General features: G+C 36.5%; 1 long non-coding RNA gene across 1 annotated transcript; it reads left to right on the forward strand.

Annotated features, from left to right (window-relative positions):
* Positions 1–329: 329 nt before the first annotated feature.
* LOC143754051 (uncharacterized) lies at positions 330–1,120 on the forward strand. Its single transcript, XR_013207876.1, has 3 exons — positions 330–391; positions 811–939; positions 1,062–1,120. It is a non-coding gene; the product is annotated as an uncharacterized LOC143754051 (long non-coding RNA).
* The last annotated feature ends 13,038 nt before the right edge of the window (positions 1,121–14,158 follow it).

Consider the following 14,158-nt stretch of genomic DNA (forward strand, 5'->3'; position numbering starts at 1 on the left):
CGATTCGATACGTTTCACAATACTAAACTGACCCACTACATTTAGCTACAAATATAGAATTATTATTGCCACATGTCTAGGGTCAACAGAAATACCTGTTTTTAATTAATAGTAGTAAACAAACATTTTACAAATGTATCGTCAAATTTGTACGCATCTGAGACCAATCCATTTTCTGTATTGTTGTCAGTTGTGCTTGGGTGTAGCTGTTCTTTTGGGTGAATATTAGGATAGGCAATATTGATCATATCTGTTTACCCCTCTGTTTATGTTCTGTAGGCTGTTTTCTGCTACTGGCCACGCAAAAATGTGTCTTTGAGGGTTAAAAAAGAAGAAATACCTGACAAGGGATCCTGGCAGAGATACCAAGTGTCTATTCTCGGATATGCAGGTATTAGGAATGTCAATGATTAATTGTATATCACTTCATACCGTGACGTCACTAAGTTCAAAGGATCTAGAACGAGCTGTATTTAGAGCTTGATTAAATAAATGCTTCGTTTATAATGGGGAGGACATCTTAAGCTATGAAACTTGCAGGAAGTTTTAATAGTACATAGATCTCTTATATACCAAAAGATCAAGGCAAATTTGGTTTCTCATGTCATGACCCCTTTAATGTTTGGAAATTTAAATTGATATTTCCTATTGAAACACTACAGCAAAAGATATAAGTAACTGACTCAACCATTTTTTGGGGGTGTCAATATTACCGTGCCTAAGACTTGCACAGTACTGTAGACTATATGCAGGTATACCATTGATGTTCAAATATGTGTAACCCACTTTGCTGATATTTTTTCGCAACAGAGAACTATGGTGAAGCCCGCAAAAAAGTAAAGCTGGCTACAGTATCGTCTAATTTGGAGAGTGATGATGAGGAACCCATTCGGCGAACCATCTTGAAACCATCCCGCTATAGGCTAGATTGGGATAATGGTAAAAAGATCATTTTTATTAGTCATCATTGAGAAAATAAGTGTTTATATATATATATATATATATATATATATATATATATATATATACATAAATGTATTAATAATGTTTTTCTTTATTAGATGAGGATGAAGAGCCAGTAAAAAAAAAAACCAGAACACACTCTGAATTTGTTTTTCCACTCACAGAACAGTTACACCCAAGCACAACTGAAAAAAACAATACAGAAAATCCATTGGTCTCTACTGTACAAACCGGTACTGGTAATTTAATATTTATGTTTCGAAAATTAGAGGGTACAATTGGAATTATTTAATTTAGTTTTCTGCTATTCTTTTTTTTTTAAGGCATTCCTGTTGACACTCCAGCTACAGAGGGCAGGGACACCGTGCAAGAGATGCCTATTGCGACTCAAGGCCAAGGCAGGTGTTATATAAAAAAAAAAATTACTATGTTCTTAAATTATGACATTCATACAGAGTAATATTATGTGTTTGTCTATTAAAGAAGGAAATTCAAGGTTTGAGAGAGCTGTATTCTTTCGACTTGATAAAATTGAAGGAAGACTTCTTAATATCGAACACCTCCTGAGAATCAACATGGCACCTGAACTACCAGAAGTCCAGGATATTTTAGAGAAACCATGCAACACACAACATGACCTGGACCAGTTGTGTAGAAAATTTAATGATTGCAAATTCAAGCAGAGAGTGGTAAGAATTTTAAGTTGGTTGTGAAAAATGTGTACATTGTTCCAGAAAATATTGTAAATTTAACAAAAATCTAAGTTAATGTTGGGGGGGGTATTTATTGGTTATTTTTATTTTTTTTAGTTATGCCTGATATTTTGCCCTTCTGCCCCATTCAGTATTTCAAAGTTGCTCATAGGGCTGTATATTGAATTTGTACAATCAAAAACTTTTATTATCAGATTACCGCCCTGAGCCTCCTGGGAGGCAAAACGCCTGGAGATTCTGTTCGCAGAGCAATGCGGAGAATTGAAAAAATGCACTTTGGGGGAATTACAGCTTTAAAGGTCGCAAAGGAAAAAAAAAATTCCAGGAAATGCAAATATGCAGTGTGATTATTCGTATGTTCATTAATCTTTTATTTCAACCATATTTCTAGCAGGTCTTTCAAAACAATTTGCCTAGTGCTTTTAAAGCGTTGTAAAAACACTAAACTACATTGCACTATTTGTATCTTCTTGGTTTTGTCAACGTCACAGGATGTTACGCTGAAACACTATATTACTGTGAGGATGCATTTAACATAAATCTTAATTTTAACAATGAATCAAACTATTCTTAGATTTCATGTGACGTCACACAGTGGCGCGGCCGCCATTTGTAGGACCGAATCGCAAATGCCAACATGCCGTCTATCTGCTGTGCTGTAAGCTGTGACAACAGCAAATCACAAAGAAATGATAAGAAACTAAAATTTTACAATATTCCCAAAAACCCTGAACGTCGTCAGAAATGGATTTCTGCTATCAAGAGGGATCACTGGACACCTACAGAACACTCCAGACTCTGCAGTGAGCACTTTATTTCAGGTAAGGAATGTATGGCTAAGCTAAGCGTTTGCAACATGGTTTGCAAACGTTAACTGTTGTAACATTAGCACCAGTTCCTTACCAATCAGCCTTTGCAGAAAAATTCAATTAGGTAATGTGTAGCTGGCTTACATTTCCAGACAAAATAGCTTAGGTCATCTGTGTCTCTGCTAACGTTATGTTAACGTTAACTTTATCCACTTTTAGACTAACTAATTCGGTAAAAAATTAACTAAGGCATGAGTAAATAGTTATTTCATCACATATAAAGCATTAATAGTCATTAATAGTTATAAAAAAACTATTTATAAATACAGCTATAAATGCTTTATTCTTCTAAGCATATCTATAATGTCTTTAATAATTGTATTTATATACTTTATTAATGATCAATTTATCATTTCTAAATGAAGTATTGCATTATTTATAAACCAGTTATTTAAGAGTTGTCAATGGAGTTGTCTAAGATTACTTAAAAAAGTATTTAAATCCACATTCATACATCGTATTATTGAGACATACAGTAATACTTAGTGTGTTCATAAAATCTACCTGAATTTACTCCATTTACTTAAACTTTCTAAGTGATCTTATGAATCACTGACAACTCTTAAATAACTGGTTTGTAAATAATCCTATACTTCATTTAGAAATGATAAATTGATCATTAACAAAGAATGAAAATACTATTATTAAACATTATAGATATGCTTATAAATCAAGGAAAAAGCATTTATAGCCGTATTTATAAACTATTTTTTGTCTATTAATGCTTAATGAATTAACTGTTTACTCATGCTTAACTAATGAATAATAGCGTGCAGTTATTATAAAGTGTTACCACTAATTTTGAGTAGGTAATGTTAATTGGTCTCTCATTATACCACTGCAGGCACGAAAAGTGATAATCCTCTGAACCCCAATTATGTGCCAAGTCTGTTTGCCTACCTGTCACCTGAGGAACGACAAAGAAAAATCAATTGCTACAAGAAATTTGAGCAAACACAAGCTGTCAAAAGGAAGAGAAGTTGTACCAGTGATGTGTCAATGTTACCCCATGGTAAATATACTGGCAATGAGATGGACCACAGTGACAGCTTTCCTGAGTGCGGGCAGAGTAGGGAACACAGCTACTGTAAAGACCCTATCCATACTGAGAGCAGTGTAGCATGCTCTGATGAAGCCTGTCGAGAAACTGTGAAGAAACTGACGGAAGAGTGTACCAGACTGAGGGCAGAGGTCTATCAGCTTAGGGACAGGGTAAGCAAGTTATCTTTCCAGCAGGAGGTGTTCAAAGACAATGATGAGATGGTCCAGGACTTAACTGGACTTCCATCCTATTCCAAGATGATGGTCGTCTTCACCTTCTTGTCAGGATTCCTAAAGGGGGGACCTGGGCTGACCCCTTTTCACTGCTTTTTAATGACTCTAATGAGAATGAGATTGGATTTACCACTCCACTTCTTTACATATATATTTCATGTGTCAAAGCCTACTGTAAGCCGAATTTTTAACAGTACATTAAATGTCATGAACAGTAGGTTGTCTTCTTCTTTCATAGTGTGGCCCAGTAAGGAGCAAATTCAAATCAGTTTACCCATGTGTTTCAAAAACAGCATATACAGAAATTGTACTTCCATAATAGATTGTTTTGAAATTTTCATTGAGAAGCCTAAGAACATGAAAGCCCGAGCCCAAACATATTCACAGTACAAGCATCATAATACTGTTAAATATTTGATCTCAATAACACCACAGGGAGTCATATCATTTGTGTCTACTGGTTGGGGGGGGCGAACAAGTGATAAGCACCTCACTGAAAACTGCGGCTACCTGGAAAACCTGTCACCTGGTGATGTCGTCTTGGCAGATCGAGGGTTTACCATAGGAGATGCTGTGAGCTTGTACAGTGCTCATCTCAAATTACCAGCCTTCACTAAAGGGAAACAGCAACTGCACCCAAGTGAACTTGAAAGTACAAGGGGACTAGCAGCTGTTCGGATCCATGTGGAACGCGTCATTGGTCTTGTGAGGAACAAGTACACAATCTTGCAAAGCACAATACCCATCTCTCTTTGCCAGACTACAACTCCAGGAGAACTTACATCTTTGGACAAGATGGTCAGAGTCTGCTGTGCTTTGTGTAACATTTGCCCATCTGTTGTGCCCTCAGAATAGAGACTAAGAAACATTGTGTTCCCAGTGTAACACATAACTATATGAACTGATGTTTGTTTTTATACAAGTCTGTTTTATTTTTGCAATAAAAAGGTGACAGTAAAATTCTGTGTTCTCATTCTGTTTATTGTTAATCATTCATAATAATCAAATAATTCATACAAAATCCCATATACATTATAAACCACATGAGTAATCTACTGTGCAAATATTTATTCTTACCAGAAACCCTGTGCCTGGCTCACAAATAGTAACTTAACTGAATGTTATAAGTTATTGAAAAAGGCATTTTAAACTACTGATTGTAAACTAACACTTAATGAAGTTAAGTTTCATGGAGGTTATTTTGAAAGGACACTCATGTAACTAAGGGGAGAAGAATAATCAAAAAACTAAGCCAATACTACACGTTTTCTTCTGCACTCCACACATTTCCATGTCTTTGGTACCCTGCTCAATTTAAGGCAAGACTTGTGAAAGTGCTTCCGCTTACACTGTCCAGATGTGCAGGTGATGTCATCTGTGTCACGAGGTTTACCACAGTAGCACCCCATTTCAGATGGCTGTTCAGTGGTTGTAGTGTTTGGGTGAGTATGGCGTGGAGCTGTATACCATTTTCCCAGCAGCTCTGGTAGTACTCCAGTCTTGATGAATTCAACCACTTTGAGGTAGGCATTGTGGAAGAAAACAGGATCATACATGATCCGCTGAATGAAAAACTCCTGTGGTGTCCATACAATAAAATCACAGTAGCTCACCGTGGAAACATGCATCTGAGCTTGCACTTGATACATGAACTTGTGGTCAGTCTTAAGTGCCATTGTCCCATCCTCCCCTATGCCCAGACAGAATGATGAATCTCTGCAGCTTTCGTTGAGTGAACGGTCCCTGCTGTTGAATGGACATTTTATCTCCAGTACGCCTTCACCATGACAAGTGCATGTTACCTGGCCGTCGGGTGTTGCTCCTATCCAGGGTAGGTCTGGATTGATGACGAATCCTGATGCTTTAAACTGGAATGTATACAAAGTATATAGATAAACTGTAAATAAATATTGATGGGCTGTACATATATTAATTACTTGTTGATAGACCTGAAAGTCTCCGTGCTGATCTTGCATCATAGATATATAGTTTGCCCTTGCTCTTTCCTCATTCACTTGACCCCATCTGACAAAAATTTAAATACAAACTGTTTATTAAAATGTATTTGTTAGAATGACATTTACTGCCTATCTACCTAACATTTACCCTAAGGTGTTGCACTCTGACCGCAAAAATGTCATAAATACCCTTATGCTTATAATTTGCTTGTAAACTGCTTCTCCTCATTTACTTGTATTGAATGGCTAAACAGGTTACATCATGGTAAGTAACTACATGTACCAAACCTTCACCATGTTTAATTGTGCTTTGTTCTATTTACCTTGTTGCCTCAGTGGAAAACTGAGAAGAGCGTGGATAGCAAATTCTTTTGATCAAGGATACCGCTCTGTTTGCCTTGGCTGCCTCATAGAATACTGACCCTGTGACTCTTCCTGCCCTCTGATCAAACCATACCTTACTTTTACTTTGCTCCCTGGTCTCCTCCTCAACTACCAAACACTGGAGAAAGGTTTGTTAGTTAATTAGTTAATTATCTAGATTGTTGTGAATTATAACTGCACAGGTAGAAATATTAGTAGTAATTAGTTGATAATATTTTCATACTTACCTGTTGCTGTGTCACTTCTAGGTTATCAAATACCTTGGCACTCTCAACCAGTAGCATGGGCAAGTCCATCTCTAGCCAGGTGCTTGAATATATGGCTGACAAAGGAGTGGGCAAGTCCAGCTGCATCACTTTTGGCGTGTACCTGCATTGGTGGAAGATGTATTCAGATATTTGACCTAAAGTGATAGTTCACCCAAAAATTCTGTCATCATTTACTCACCCTCAAGCTATATCAAATACAGGTTTGGAACAACTTGAGGGTGAGTACATGATGACAGAATTTTCATATTTGAGTGAACTACCCTTTAAAAAAACAATTCCATAGAGTAATATATGTATACACAGATCATATGCCTGATGTCATTGGATGCAATTAGTTACATTTCACCACTGTGTACCTGTGGGAGTGGCCTTCAATGACAGAAAGGATGGCACTTTTCTTTGGCTTAGACTCTTGCATTTCACTGTGATGAAGCATCTCAAAAAACATCCTGCACTCTTCATCTGATGGTGTAATGTAAGGAAAAACAGGGCCTTGAACATGACGGGGCTCTTGTTTATGACAGAAACTGATGTTACGGATCTCTGCATATTGGACACCTCGGACAGACTCCATACTTGGCTGGGCCCATGCACAGGGCTTCTGAGTGCAAGCCTGCCCATTCTTGACATCAACAGCAGCCAAAACACAATACATTAGAGCTGCTGCATGACAGCATACCTCTCCTAAACCGGCCTTACAGGTGCAATGAGCCATGAGAACTGTCCCATCTTCCTGTACTGTTATCCAGGGGTGTGTTGGTGTTACATTGAGGCTTTGTGAATGCTTCACCTGGAAATTTAAATAAAAGTAAAATTAGCAAATTACAGGTTAGCTTGCAAAATTAAAACATGTAGTTTACAATTGGAACACGTATAACGTCATTCTAGACAGCTATCTATATTTACATTAGTAACCTTAGTTATACATATGGCTGAATACATATTCAGCACATGCTGTGCTCACTGTTTCTGCCTTACATTAGTAGACAATTAGTGATTTGTCTACATTTCTGAAATGCATAACTTGGACAGTCTAAATTGTAATGTACATATGCATTTTCTGTAAAGATGCTTTGAAACAATATTGTGAGTGCTTTAAAAATAAATGAGCTTGTCGGACATGGCGGGTCTTTGCGAGCGGTCAATTTATTTCAACTATGCTTTTATGTTCAGCGAGTAATTAAAAGAGTGCCACTTACCCTTCCTGTTATCAAGAACATTTTCTTCATCTCCAGATGATAGATTCTGGGATCATTAACCCATCCTGAGGTGAAGTAGCGGTAGGCTTCAGTGCTTTTAAATGCCTTGAGAGCTTCTCCGGTGAATGGAGAGGGATTGTGGACGAGGTAGATGTAAATATCAGCAAACGTCAAATTTGGCAAGTTTTTACTAGACTTAACTGGAGTCAGCAGTTCGTTTGACAGTAAATAAGGATCTAATCCTAAAGTATCAATTTTATTTAAATACCGTTGTTTTTCATCTGTATTGAGGTGTGCTATTTTAGTGTGCGACATCTTTCCGATCACTACGCAAAGGTCCTAAAGATGGCGCCCACAACAAAAAAGTCACGTGACTGAAACCCATGAATATACTGTGTATAGTGTGATTTCTGTCCCTCATAATCACAATAGTCTTTGTGTATTGTTACTTTCGATAAGAAACTGTACCATCTTTCAAATGTGTTGTGCATATGTTGTCAGCTCAGGAAGAGATTGATTAAATTGAAACAATGTATAATCAGTTAATCAGTGTTGCTTAAATTTACCTTGTATGTATGTGTGACTTTTTTTAGAGGCTTGTCGTCGCACACATGCCAAAGTTTTGGAGAAGATATTTGAAGAGCTGATATCTGACACACTTAAATTTGCACCACATCGACGTGATCAAGTCAGTGACCAGGTCAGTGATCAGTCTTATCAGAGGTTGGTGTCTTTCTGTTTTCAATCATGTATAGTTGATGAAATGCAATTGTGCAAAATTGTTGACACATATGTCTACAGAAATCTTGAAATGTCTGTCAAATGTCTACCAATTTGAATTGAAAACAAATACTCAGAGGGTACAAAGGGAACATTTCTCTCTAAAGGAGAATCCACTTTACTGTGGAGATGGCGAGTCAGCTTTATCTTTGCAGCCAAAACGCTAGTTTATTGATAAATAATTAAAATGTCTCATTGTGTTTTATCCGACACATTCATAATAATTTCTTAAACTGGTGCTTTGCAGCAGGTTTTATGGGTGTGTTTGAGTGCAGAATAGGCATACTAATAGAAACTGAGAATTTTGCAGTGTTCTCTTAATTTTCCCCGGAGCTGTATATTATGCCTATACATATTAATCGTTCATTATGTTTTTTTTATAAAACAGTTAGTTCAAGTCCTTGATTCTGATTGGTCAATAGCTGTGTTTTATTCACGTTAAAACACGGTTATGACCACTTAACATTTTTCGGCTTTAATATTTGTATTGTGTGGTAAGTATTTTATAAAAGCAATAAGGTACTCGAGACTGTGCTGTTTGGTAAATAAGCCACGGCTGACTCGTCTTCGCGTTGAGCCGAACATCGCCCTTCAGCCTTGACTTGTTCACACTACAGCACAGCCTCGAGGACCTTATTGCTTACATATACCCACCCCCCACCACCAATATATATTTGAGTGACTAAATTAAAATAAAATGTGATTAGTCGACTAATGGCTTAAATTAATGATTACTAGTCTTTAAAAGAACAATCTTCAGTCAGGGGCCTTAAATTTAAGGTTAGCAAGGTTATCAGTAGAGTGCAGTTTTAATCATTCAAACTGGGCATTAAAATAGAAACAATACAAAGTCCAAACAATAGAGAAAATTAGTAGCCTCTGACTCTGAGCTCTCTCATATTATCGTCATGTTTTCTCCCAATAATCCAAAGCAAATTATGTTTGTAAATGCAAGAACAGCATCACAGTGCTTTTAAACTAATCTCACCACACTTTAATACAACACTGTCTTTTCTCCCTGCAGTATCTCCAGAGACCCTCTCAGGGTTCAGTCCAGTCCGATGAGCCGGAAGTGGAAGCTGAAGTTGTTTAACTGTTACTATTACTATTTTCCATTTGAGTCTGATACTGGTTTTGCCTCGCCTGTACCTTATATTTGAGTCTGATATTCTTTCTTCTATATTTGAGTCTGATACTGTTTTATATTTGAGTCTGATACTGTTTTATATTTGAGTCTGATACTCTTTCTTCTATATTTGAGTCTGATACTGTTTTATATTTGAGTCTGATACTGTTTCTTCTATATTTGAGTCTGATACTCTTTCTTCTATATTTGAGTCTGATACTCTTTCTTCTATATTTGAGTCTGATACTGTTTCTTCTATATTTGAGTCTGAAACTGTTTTTGCCACTCCTGTTTCTTTTCATTTTATATTTGAGTCTGATACTGTTTTTGCTATTTGCTATTAACTTCATATTGTCACTTCAACCCAAATCAGTTTATTGGAATAAACTATACTTGGGTTCAATTCAACTCGCCTTCAGTGGACTACATTACACATATTATAGACATGATTCATGGGTCTTTTTTAAAATTATCTTTCTTGATCTTTTTGTCTTAATTTTAAATTCTGAAAGTTCTTGTTTTAGGTTCATCATATATTATATACATTGTTATATGAAAAAAACATTAAGAAAGGTTTTAATAAGTGAATGAAACGTTTTTCATTATCTTAGAAAAACATTAAGAGAACGTTAATAATGTGAGAATTGAACGTTTGAATAACGTTCTTATAACCAAGCAAGAACGTTAATACAACGTTTATTAAAAGGGAGAATATAACGTTCTTATAACCAGGAAATAACGTTTATATAACGTGAGAATTGAACGTTCTAATGACGTTTGGATGATGTTCTTATGACCAAGCAAGAACGTTAATACAACGTTTATATAACGGGAGAATTTAACGTTCCAATAACGTTTTGAATAACGTTCTTATAACCAAAAAATAACGTTAATACAACGTTTATATAACGGGAGAATTGAACGTTCTAATAACGTTTTGAATAACGTTCTTATAACCAAGAAATAACGTTAATACAACGTGTAAAAAACTGGACGTTTTGAACGTTCCTAGAACATTCAGAAATAACGTTTTTATAACTTAATGGGGACGTTATGAAAACGTTCTTATAACCTAAAATTGTTAGCTGGGATGCTACTTAGATGACGATAAAGATTAGGATGATGAATATTAAGTTCATACAAAAACAAAACAGAAACAGAATTCCAACAAGAAAGGCAACGTAGCAGTGTGGACGAAACACAAACACCACCAAACAATGAACAGAAATAATTGAAGGCATTAAATACACAAGATAACTAAAAGACAAACAGGAGTGCACTAATTAATCAAATAATGAATTGCCATAACAACTAAGGAGCAAACAGGAACCATGATAAACGGACTAAAATTCCTTGAAAACAAAACAAACTTAAAGGGTTAGTTCGCCCATTTAAGACATGAAGTTGTATGGAATCCTTACCAGCACTATAGTGCATACACACTGACCCACACTCTGTAGTCACCTCACTGGTCAGAGTTCTGGCCGCTGGAAGTTTTTCAAGAAAGTACTCGCGGTTAGTTTCCGGGGGCTTCAAAACGTGCGCACTGTTGACCTTGACAGCAGCGCGGATTGATAGAAATGGAAAGAAAATAGTGCCGATTAAAACCGATGTATGAATTTTGACCGGCGTGTTTTTTGTGTGTTAAATTAATCAAGCTTTGAAACGCAAATAATTTTTTCATGTAAAAACGCACAGTTTTGAGGCCCCGGAAACTAACTGGGAGTACTTTCTTGAAAAACTTCCAGCGGCCAGTACTCTGACCAGTGAGGTGACTACAGAGTGGGTCAGTGTGTATGCACTATAGTGCTGGTAAGGATTCCATACAACTTCATGTCTTAAATGGGCGAACTAACCCTTTAACTTAACATAACTGTGACAGGTATTAATGATTAATTAAAAAAAATGTTTCAAAAAAGTGTTACAAATGTCACGCAAATATCAGTTATTAATTCATATATTATTACATTTTAGGGGAATTGCACAGCATGGCATTTAATAACCTTGCTTTGTCATAAAAAGCTCCAATTATTTGATATCTTAAGAGACTTATTGACCTTGACATGCAGTTATGCAGTTAGGCTACAGGGTCCTCTTTATGATATTTCATTTTATTTCATATTTATTTTTCTTTTCATGTCGGCTGCACCACATGACTTTGATTTGGTGGACAAAGGTTTTTCAGACATTAATAAGCAGTGAGGCAGTTTTGTTGAAAAACAAACAACAGACAACAGAAATAAAAGATCATGCCAAACTAATAAGGTATTTTTAAAATAGTTTTCATTCTATAATTCAGAAATTAAAAACATACTTATAATGTATGTAACACATTGTTTGTATAAATGTACTCTATGTATTTTTTTTTAACAAGTTTCAGATTCAGACAAAAATGAGCATGTCATTCACCCTTCAATCAATATCCACCTCTGTAACCAATATTGACTTGTACAAAATAAATGATTTGGTCTTGATTGATGTCAGTCAACCTTGAAAAAGTAAAAACCTTCAACCCGACTGGATTGGCAACATTAAATCTTTTAACCGGCATTTTGAGTTCAGAATGAAAGAAATCAGGTCAACTTGGATGGATGTCAAGAAGAAAGTCTTTGAATAGAAGTGGAACATTAAACCACATCATTAACATACAGGAAAAAGAAATAAAGAGCAAAATCATAGAATCATTAATCATAAAAAGTCTGACAGCGGCAGCAGTTCAGAATGATTGATGATGAGCCAAGATAAATTTGATTCCTTTTCTCATCACCGTCTGGACATGCCACACTTGTGAACTATGTTTTGTTTGGTACACAACGTCAATATTTTGACAGACATGCAGGCTCAGAGGAGATAAATGATGCTATAGTCACCAGAGCAAAAATTAGGCTGGACTGACTAATGTTTAAATGTAATTTATGTACTTGTCATATGTGTTTTGTATGCTTGTTTCCACCACGGAATAAAATAAATAAAGCTATAATGGATAATTTTTATCTCACAATTCTGATTTTTTTTCTCATAATTGCGTAGTTTATATCTTACAGTAATACAAAACTGTATGCTGAATTGCGAGTTATAAAGTTGGAATTGTGACATGTCGCAATTCAGTTTTTTTTTGTTTTGTTTGTTTCCACCTCAAAATAAATAATAAATAAAAAACGGTAATTGCACATTTTTATCTCAGCTCTGACTTAGTTCTCACAATTGTGTTTATATCTGCCAATTCTGACTTTTTTCTCTGAATTCCAATTTAGCTTTTTTATTTCAATAGCAGAAATAAACTTTCCACCGTTTTGTCTACATTTTCATGTAGTTTTAGTACTAAAAACCCTTTTAAGATGTTTGGGATGAGATTTATTCACACATGATGAGTTTGCACATTATACGTTGTATCTCTCATTTTGTTGTCAACCTTGTAAGAGGCAACTTTTTTGAATATATTTCAACATTTTCCACACTTTCTAAAATTAAATGTAAAACATAATGATGTCAGCCTTCCAACACTGTGTCAGATGTCAATTGTGGTTGTGCAATTGAGACTCTCACATGCTGTCTCATAAGCTAGTTTTAGCACTGTTCATTTTCCCGGCTTTGGGGGCAGATGTGCAGTGGGAGTATCTCAGTGCAAAGTTTCTCCCTCGCTCACTTCTTCAGAGTCTGGAGCTGAAGCTCCCTAGAGGAGTGCTTTCGGTAGGTTTGCCATGAAGTCTGGATGACTATCTAGACGATTGCCAAAGTTGGAGACTTATTTAAAAGAAGCCAGGGGTCTCCGATGAGTCAAAGCACGCAATATTCATGAAATGTGTGTGTATCCGCGTCAGTGTGCGCTTTAACACATATCACTCTGTTCTTGTTCACAGCCCATCTGCTGCAGTGTTCCTGATAAAATCCAGAGCATCATGAGGGAGATGGATTGAGTGTCAGATGGTCTCTCTCTCTCTCTCTCTCTCTCTCTCTCCCTCTCCCTCTCCCTCTCCCTCTCCCTCTCTCTCTCTCTCTCTCTCTCTCTCTCGGAGTGGATGTTGGGAGTGAGTGCGAGACACGTGTGTGAGAGCGTTTTGCTTCGTTTTTTCTTTATCATTTTTTTTTCCGTTTTCATTCCCCCCTGTCGCGTGGTGTGTGTGTGTGTGGCAGTATGACGTCTACCCCCGCGGGGGGAGCGTCGCCTCTCACCCTCCAGAATGGTTTCAGGTGTGCACCGGAGGCGAATACATCTATTGAGGATGTTCTCCTTGCTGTAGGAGCCAAGGTTGTAAACGAAAATATTAGTTCTGCTTCAATAATGAATAAGGCAGTAGTCGTTTTTTTTGAAAAATGAAAATCAAGTAAAAAAACTAATTGAAAGCGGAATATGGATCAATGAAACGTATGTGCCTATTACACCGTTGTCGGCACCGGCATCGAAAATTGTAACCTCAAATGTGCCCCCATGCGTTGGCAATGAGAGTATTATTAAAGAACTGACTAGATTTGGCAAAATTGCCGCCGCTATAAAAGAGATTCCCTTAGGTTGTAAAAACGATGCACTGAAAAACATGTTCTCTTACGAGAGTATCTCTCGTACTGCGTAATATCTTACGCTATGGGGAAAACCTCTTTTCCACGAGATATTGAACCTAAAA

The sequence above is a fragment of the Siphateles boraxobius genome, unplaced genomic scaffold (assembly GCF_051911475.1).
Source record: "Siphateles boraxobius isolate OS27281-9 unplaced genomic scaffold, OSU_SipBor_1 29, whole genome shotgun sequence".
NCBI lineage: Eukaryota > Metazoa > Chordata > Actinopteri > Cypriniformes > Leuciscidae > Siphateles > Siphateles boraxobius.